The sequence below is a fragment of the Chrysochloris asiatica genome, unplaced genomic scaffold, assembly GCF_000296735.1.
Source record: "Chrysochloris asiatica unplaced genomic scaffold, ChrAsi1.0 scaffold00339, whole genome shotgun sequence".
Taxonomy (NCBI): domain Eukaryota; kingdom Metazoa; phylum Chordata; class Mammalia; order Afrosoricida; family Chrysochloridae; genus Chrysochloris; species Chrysochloris asiatica.
The window spans coordinates 1,981,942-1,991,711 of record NW_006408857.1 but is presented as its reverse complement, the minus strand read 5'-3'; positions in this window follow the sequence as shown (position 1 = coordinate 1,991,711).

The window sequence follows — 9,770 nt, the reverse complement described above, 5'->3', positions numbered from 1 at the left end:
GTGGTTCAAGCTCACCAGCTGCTCCTAGGAAACCTTATATAGGGTCACTATTGCCAAACTTCATCTCTCATACTTTGGACATATTGTCAGGAGGGACCAGTCGCTGGAGAAGGATACCATGTTTGGTAAGGTGAAGGGTCAGAGAAAAACAGGAAGACCCTAGCGAGATGGATTGGCAAAGAGGCAGCATCAATGGGCTCAAGCGTGAGGTTGTGAGTTTGGTCCAGGATTGGGCAGTGTTTCGGTCTGTTGTGCATAGGGTCACTATGAGTTGGTACCGGCTCAATGGCACCTAAAACAACAACAACAACTGGGTCAGAACTGACTCGATGGCACTTAATAAAAACAACCTTTTTGGGAGCAGATCACTAGTCTTTTTTCCCATGGAGCCTCTGGGTGAGTTTGAAATGCTGACCTTTCAGTTAGCAGCCATTCAGGATGCTTGAATAGCTCTAACTTGGAAAAGCATCTTATCCTTTGAAAACATCAGTTTCTTCATCTCCAAAAAGGACAGTATTTGCCACATGAAATAATTATTGTAAAAGGTGATTTTTTAAAAAAATCAATTTGGAGGTTTGGATTATTCAGAATAAACTAGGTTTGCTGTGGTAAAAAAAAAAAAACAAAAAAAATCAACTCCAAAGAAAGCTTTATTGTTGTAACAAAATGCTTGTTCCATTTGGGTTGGCAGCACTCTGCTTCATGCCCAGGGATCCAGGTTTAGGGAGGTTCCACCATTTGTAACCGCCCAGCCCACAGCTTGGAAACTCCTCGTTGAGAATCAGAGGGGGCGAGGGACTACTGAAGCCTACATGGACCTTCACTGCTTCGGCTCCACTTAGAACGAGTCACGTGGTCCCACCTCTGTTAAAAAAAGCCGGTTAAAAACGGAGGTGCAAATCGACATTTGTTGAGCAATGCTGTCTGTCATGGATGTTCTCTGTGGTTTTGATGACCAGCATTTCACAAAAGCATTAAAATCAGAAAATCATTTTATTATTATTTATATCATTTGTTAACTATCCCTTCTTTCATATTTGGGGATACAGTTCTCTCACATTGTTACTATAGGAGTCATCGTTTTATACAGAGCAGACTGCTCCATCTGGTCAGATTTTATTCCAACACAAATGGTCTTCCAACCCAAGTTAGAAGTCTAATTCTGAGTCACCAGAATTCTTGCCCGTGAATATAATTAGTGGAATGACAAGAAGCCTCAACTACGCTAATTGACAAGATCAGGCATGTTCAGGGTGGTATGGATGAGGATTCTACTCTGCTAAATCTGAAGCAAAAAACTAAAATAGTGTCTACTGACTAAAATTAAAAGGTATGAAACTTGTATTGTGTAGACTCCAGCCATATGGGTTGGAGGAGTAGAAGAAAGAAGAAATCCTTCTGTGAAGAAGAGGAAAGATGAGAAAGGAATAAAGAATTCAAATCCCAGTTGCCGACAAGCATTTCTCATTTTATCACACTCTGTTTTACTGCACTTCACAGACTGAAATTTCGTGGCAACCCCATATCCATCTATAGGTACAATTTTTCCAACAGCATGTGCTGATTTCATGTCTTTGTGTCAGATTTTAGTCTTTCTCACAATCGTTCAAATGTTTTCATAATGTTATTGCACACTTAACTATGTTGTTGTGAAGTGCTGTCGAGTCGGTTCCGACCCATAGCAACCCTGTATAGGGTTTCCAAGGAGCAGCTGGTGAGCTTGAACCACCGACCTTGCAGTTCAAACGACTTTGCAGTCTAACTGACTATACTACAGTGTAAATATAACTTTTATGTGCACTGGGAAACCAAAAAAAAAAAAAATTGTGTGAATTGCTTTATGGCAATAATCAATTTATTGAAGTGATCTGGAACCGAACCCACAATTCTCCCAGGTATGCCTATAATTGATGTTTTGAACATGGTGGTGGTGGTGGTGGTGGTGATATGTGCCATGGAGTCGGTTCCGACTCACAGCAAACCCGTACAGGGTTTCCGAGGCTGTAAATCTTTACGGGAACAGAAAGCCTCATCTTTCTCCCGCAGAACAGCTGGTAGTTTCAAACTGCTGACCTTGCGGTTTGCAGCCCGATTTGTAACCACTATACTATCAGAGCTCCTTGTTTTGAACATAACTTACCAAAAATAGAAGTCTTGACTTCCCATCTCCAGAACAACTCCTCTTTTCTTCACCACCACCTAAAGTTGGTCAGGCAAAAATCAATCAATCAATCAAAAATAAATTCATTCATTTTGTTTATTCTTCTCATTTTCTCACAACCCACATCAAATCCATCAGCAAATGAACATTTTTGCAGTTCTAGATGGATTGCAAACTGCAAGGCCAATGGTTCAAACCCACCAGCTGCTCCTCAGAAATCCTACACAGGGTCGCTACGGATCAGAACCAACACTACGGCACTTAACAACAGCAACTTAAAATAGAATTTCTGGTGTGGTACTGTAGGATCAGCACTGGACTGAACCACAAGGTCAGAAATTCAAACCCACCTTGGAAACCCTATGCAGGATGGCTATGAGTTGGAACCAACTCAACAGCACTTAACAACAGCAAACTTGAAATAGACCTCATCCAGTTTATACATTGCTTGCAGAAAGTGAAGAGGACTTAACATATTTACTGATTAAAATCAAAGAGCACAGCCTTATGTATGGATTGCATCTCAATGTAAAGAAAACAAAAATCCTCAACACTGGACCAATAAACAATATTCTTATCAACGGAGAAAAGATTGAAGTTGTCAAGAACTTCATTCTTCTTGTATCAACTATCAACATTCATGGAAGCAGCAGTCAAGAAATCAAACGACATATTGCATTAGGCAAATCTGCTGCACAAGACCTCTTTAAAGTGTTGAAGAGCAAAGATGTCAGTTTGAAGACTAAGGTGCGCCTGACCCAAGCTATGGTATTTTCAATAACCTCATGTGCTTGCGAAAGCTGGACAGTGAATAAAGAAGACCGTAGAAGAATTGATGCATTTGAGTTATGGTGTTGGAGGACACTATTGAAAGTGCCACAGGCTGCCAAAAGAACCAACAGATCTGTTTTAGAAGAAGTGCAGCCAGGGTGCTCCTTGGAGACCAGGATGGTCAAACTTCATCTCTCATACTTCGGACATGTTGTCAGGAGGGACCAGTTGCTGGAGAAGGACATCATGTTTGCTAAGGTGGAGGGTCAAAGAAAAAGAGGAGACCCCCAGTGAGATGGATTGGCAAAGTGGCAGCATCAATAGGCTCAAGTGTGGCAACAATGTGAGGTTGGCCCAGGACCGGGCAGTGTTTCATTCTGTTGTGCATCGGGTTGCTATGAGTCGTTACCAATTCCATGACACCTAACAACAACAACCACAAGTTTATACATGTGGCTGTGACCAACGTGCCACAGTAAATGTTTTATGTCCTGTGTCTGTGTTGTTATTGGGGCCAGATAATATAACATAGGAGTGATCAATAACAGCAACTATTGGGTCTACTCCAACTCATGGAAACCCCGTGTATGTCAAAGTAGAGCTGTGCTCCATGAGCTTTCAGTGGCTCCTTTTTCAGAAGTAAATTGCCTGATCATTCTTCCAAAGTACCTCTGATTCATAGCAACTCTATAGAACAGTGCAACGATCATATATGGTTTTTACAAGGAGAGTTTATAGATTGTTTCTCTAGTTTCAGAGTCTTTTAATATGTAAGCAGCCTCGTCTTGCTTTAAAACACTGCTTCTCTAACCTTCCGATATTGTTATGAGCAACCGAATATTGTTTCAATAAATTCTTTTTCAGATTAAATCATACAATCTATCTGTTGCTTGCAACTCGGAATTCTGATTGGTACAGAGATAAGAACCAGGATTGTTGTAGGCAAGAGGTGGTCAGAGACATTGGAAGAATCCGGAATTGCCTCCCTTGCCCAAGACACCATGAGTATATCTAGTATTAAGATATATTATGTGAACTCTCTTTAGTCTCATAATTCACAATAATGAAACAACTGATACATCATGAACACTGGTCTTCTGAAATTTAATGTCCATTAAAGACAAAGTACTGGAACTGTGGAGGCCTCTGTCATATAATGAACAGTGTAGGGGCATGAGGAATCCAAAACTGTGCAGTGGGATAGTTCTTCTACAGGTACAGGATAGAGTAAAAAATGTCAATTACAGGTGATGTCCTAAATTCGTGAGCCAAAATATAGAGTATAAACTGAGGATTTAAAATTATGAAGTTTTAAGACTCCTAGTGTGGGGCTGTAGGACTAGCACTGGACTGAGAACCACAAGGTCAGCAGTTCAAACCCAGCAGCAGCTCCTTGGAAACCCTATACAGGATCACTATGAATCAGAACCAACTCAATGGCACTTAACAACAAGAACAGATCTATAGATACAGATATAGATGTATATGTTGTTGTTGTTGTTGTTGTTAAGTGCCGTCGAGTCGGTTCTGACCCATAGTGACCCTGTACAGGGTTTCCAAGGCTGTAAATCTTTATGGGAGCAGAAAGCCTCATCTTTCTCCTGCAGAGTGGCTGATAGTTTCAAACTGTTGACCTTAAGGTTCACAGCCCAATTCGTAACCACTATGCTACCAGAGCTCCTTATTGATGTATATATCTATATCTATATATATCTTTATTCTTTCCTTTACTTGATGATTGAAGATAGTGGCAAAACAAAGTCAATATTTTGAGCTATGGGATGCCAAATGGCACAATTAATTGAATTACTACCCTGTCCAAACTTAGTTTCTTATTCAGTCTAAGTATAAAGTTGCAACATTAAGTAAAAGTGGGTCACAGAGATTCTGGGAAGGGCCTAGCGGCCCACTGGAATGGCAGGGTAACAGGATTGGGATGACTCTGAGTAACCATTGAACCCCCCTTCCTTCCTGAGGCTCTGTGTGGGTGTGTGTGGTATGTGGGTGTGTGTGTGAGTGTGTGGGTGTGTATGTGTGGTGTGTGTGTGTGTGTGTGTGTGCGTGTGGTGTGTGTGTGTGTGTGTGATGTGGTGTGTGGTGTATGTGTGTGTGTGTACCCGAGCTTCCTGCCCTCTTTGAACCCTGATAACAACCTTGCCTGAAGGACTTACCTTGCAAAGGAAAATCAATTCTCCTTACATCCCCACTCTCATTTTCTCCATATCTAGAAGTGGAATTTCATTAGACTCTGAACCCAATATGCCCAGAAAAGTCAATTACTAATTCAAACCAAACGAATGCTCACATATTAAACAATTAAAAAGTCTATCAATTTAAGAGTTGCTATGAGTCAAAACTGACTCTATGGCACTTAACAACAAGATGAGTAGGAACCAACTAGATTATACTTTACAACATCAATTTATAAAGCAAATATATAAAGGTTCTAGATGAAAGAGTAAAGATTGTAATTTAAAATTAGGCTAGATTTATTGCTAAGGGACCAAGACCTTTACCAAGCCCATTTATGGATTTTTTAATTCTAATATTGAGATAATGTAACTGCAAAAATGGTACCCACGATCCCTCCCAAAGCTGTTTGCTCAGCTGGGTTTGATCACTCAGTGCAATGACCACACAGAACTCAGACACCGTACTCACAGTTAGGGAGTTCATTGGGGAACTTCTTATTGCTAAGTGCCTTGGAGTTGGGTCCAACTCACAGCAACCTTGTATAGGGTTTCAAAGCTGTAAGTCTTGAGTGCAGAAAGCCTCATCTTTCTTCCATGGAGTGGCTGGTGAGCTTGAACCACTGACCTTGTGGCTCTCCGTCCAGGGCTTATTTTACAGAGCCACCATGCTAACAGGATTAGAGATGCTGAGGGTATAGTTCTTCCAGCCTCTCCTCAACCATATCTGCAGGTAGATCTCTCTATGGCCCTCAGTCCCTTGGCCTGGCCTATGTACTGCTCCAGCAAGGTTACAAAGTACTGCTGATACATGCCCAAAGGGCACTCCACTCCACTCCATGCCTTAGCCCAGAGGCACTCAGCTCTACCTCCATGGGTTAGCAAATTTAGCACACACACACACACAATTAAGTGCCTGGAGTCACCACATTCTGCAAGTGAACCTCCTGACCAAAGCTTTACTTCCGCCATGGGCTGGGGAGCCCACCACTCTGTCTGGTGGCTCTGCTGCCACTTCTCTGATGTCACAACTTCTGCCCCTGGATTGAGAAATTTCAATACACTGAGATCTTGGAGTTCAAAGGACATGCTCCATTCTTAGCGATTCTTCTCTGAGAGTAGTGACATCGCCTTCTCCGTTCATGCTTCATGAGAAGGCTCATTTTATACCCATGTTAGATTTCCTTGATTTTCCAGTAACAATTAGCCCTGTTAAACAACCACAGCTGAATCCTATAATCCATCAGCATCTTTCTCCACTTTCCCTTACCCATATCCATCAGGAAACAGAAAAAGCCATTTGGTGGGAGTTTAAAAAGACTATAACTAAAGAGACACTTAATATTTCACTGCACCACAGTCACTTACAAAGGGTCTTAACCTCATTGTGATCCACCAGCCAGAATAGAAGTTTATTGTGGTTAGGAAGTGAATAGATGTTGACCCGTGTATGTACCCTTTGGTTCATTCTTAAACTGATGAGTATTTTATTAGAATACGTCTCAAAAAACATGTAATTTTTTACATTGGCTTCCTGGAAATCAAGACATGGACAGACCAAGTATAAGCCCCTGGAGCTCCTCTTTGGTATAAAAAGAACAAATAAACAATACTTTGTATCTGAGGAATTGCAAAGGTTGTTGTTGTTATGTGCCATCAACTCAGTACTGACTCATAGCGACCTTTTGGCCACCGGACCAAACCTTTGCCCCTTCTTGGGCCACCTTCCCATCATTACTATTCCTGAACCCATCACTGCCACCACCTTGTTGGAGGTCTTCCTCTTTTTCTCCAACCTTGCACTTTACCAAACATGATATCCTTCTCCAGTGACTGGTCCTTCCTGATGATATGAGAGATGAAGTTTGGCCATCCTGGCCTCCAAGGAGAACTCTGTTTATACTTCTTCCAACACGGATCTGTTGGTTCTTTTGGCAGTCCATGGTACTTTCAATATTCTCCTTCAACACCATAACTCAAATGCATTAAGTCTTTTATGGTCTTCCTTATTTACTGCCCAACTTTCGCATGTGTATGAAGTTATTGAAAATAACCAAGGGCTAATGCCACAATAAAAGGCTTGAAAGCTTCAACCATCGTGACTCCTATCACATCTCCATTTAAATCACCCATCTGTCCAGGATGGTGCTCAGAGAATGGCAGTGGATAATAGCAGAAACTCTTTCAGGTGGGGATGTCAATTGTAGCTGCTGTTAAAGACAGAGTTTTTTTATTAAACCAAATCAACATAGCTTCAGCACTAGGCTGCAGTCATTGATCTGGTGGGGTTTTTTTTTTTTCTTCATCAATAAGCTGCTTTCTCCCAATATAGACAGCAGTCCATCTTCACCACCTTCTTTAGAGTTACATCAGCTCTCTATCTCTGTGAAGTTTGAGTCCATAACTATCGGTTCCCTCACTATATCTCAAGACATCTTGCTGATTCACTACATTGATGACATCATACTAATAAGATTTGAAAAGCAAGAACAAGCATTTAATGCAGGACTCGATAAAATACATTTGTTTCCGAAATTAAGAGGTCAATTTCTTGAAACTGAACATTCCATCTCAGAGAAGTTTCTAGAAAATTAATGCTCTGGGGAACTGAGGATATTCTTCCAGAGTAAAGGTCAAATTGATGTCCATTATCATTATGGAAAAGTTAAGGCATTCAATGGGTCTCTTTAGATTCAGAGACAATAGATGTCATATTTGCATTGTGTAGCTCTAATCTACTTAGCAAGGATTTAAGAGGTTTCCAGCCTTTAATGTTACTCAGAATATTAAAACGGCTTTTTGTTGGGTCCAGCCTCGACAGCATGTATCTCTGCCTTTTATATCTCAATCCAAATGGGAGATTACTCAAAGGGTATGTGATAAATTGAGATGCTTTATGGAAGTAGAGTCCTCATAGTATATTGGGGTGTGAGTTGGCTGCTTACTGCAAGGTCAGCAGTTCTAATCTACCAGTCACACCACAGGAGAAAGATAAGGCTTTCTACTCCCTGAAATATTTACAGCCTCAGAAACCCTATACCAGGTCACTATGAGTCAGAACCAACTGCACGGCACACAAATACCACCAATCACAGATATGGTAACAACACAAAAGGAACCCCATAGACTAGGATGCTATGGTTTTCAAACACAGCCATAAGCCCTGCAGTAAGGAATTAGTCTTTGGTTATTGTTGTGGTTGTTGTTGTTGTTATTAGGTGCTGTCAGCTCGGTTCCGACTCATAGAGACCCTACGCACATCAGAACAAAACATTGCCCGGCCCTGTGCCAGCAATCCTTACAACTGTTGTTACACTTGAATCCATTACTGCTACCACTATGCCAATCCAGCTCGTTGGGGGGAGGGGGGGCTCCTTTTTTTAATTGACCCTTCAATTTACCAAGCATGATGTCCTTCACAATCCCTCATGACAACATGTCTGAAGTACGAAAGCTGAAATCTTACCATCCTGTCTTCTAAGGAGCATTCTGGCTATACTTCTTCCAACATAAATCTGTTTGTTCTTCTGGCCATTCATAATACCTTCAATATTCTTCTTCAACACCATAACTCAAATGTATCCGTTCTTCTATGGTCTTTCTTATTCACTGTCCAACTTTCACGTGCATATGAGGCAACTGAAAAAAATAAACATGTCTCAGGTCAGGAGTCATATCTTTGCTCTTGAACACTTCAAAAAGGTCTTGTGCAACAGATTTGCCTAGTGCAATATGTCTTTTGGTTTCTTCACTGCTGCTTCCATGAATATTGATGGTGGATCCAAGCAAAATGCAGTCTTTGACAACTTCAATCTTTTCACCATTTATCATGAATTTATTTAATGGTCCAGTTGTGAGGAATTTTGTTATCTTTACACTGAGATGTAATCCATATTGAAGGCTGTAGTCCTTGATCATCATCAGAAAGTATTTGAAGTTTTCTTCACTTTCAGCAAGCAAGGTTGTATTATCTGCATGTCTCAACTTGTTAGTGAGTCTTTCTCCAATCCTGGTGCCATGTTCTCTTTCATATCCACCCTCTTGCTCATCACACAGATTGAATAAGTATGGAAACAGAATACAACACTTGCACACACCTTTCTAGATTTTAAAACATTCCGTATCCCCTTGTTCTGTTCTGACGACTGCCTTTTGGTCTATATACAAGTTTCTCATAAGCACATTAAGTGTTCTGGAATACTCATTCTTTGCAATGTCATCCATAGCTTGCCATGATCCACACAATTGAAAGTTTTTTGCATAGTCAATAAAGCACAAGTAAACATGTTTCTGGTATTCTCTGCTTTCAGCCAAGATCCATGTGATGAAAGCAATGATACCCCTCATTTCACATCCTCTTCTGAATCTGGCTTGAGTGTCTGGTAGTTCTCTGTCGATGTACAGTTGCAGCCATTTTTAAATCATCTTCAGAAAATTTTTACTTGCACATGATATTAATGATATTGTTCGATGATTTCTGCATTCCATTGGGTCACCTCTCTTTGGAATGGGCACAAATATGGATCTCTTCCAATTTGTTGGCCAGGTAGCTATCTTCTAAATTTCTTGGCATCAATGAGTGAGTGCCTCCAGTGCTGCATTAGTTTGTTGAAAGATTTCAGTTTATATTCCATCAATTCCTTGAGCCT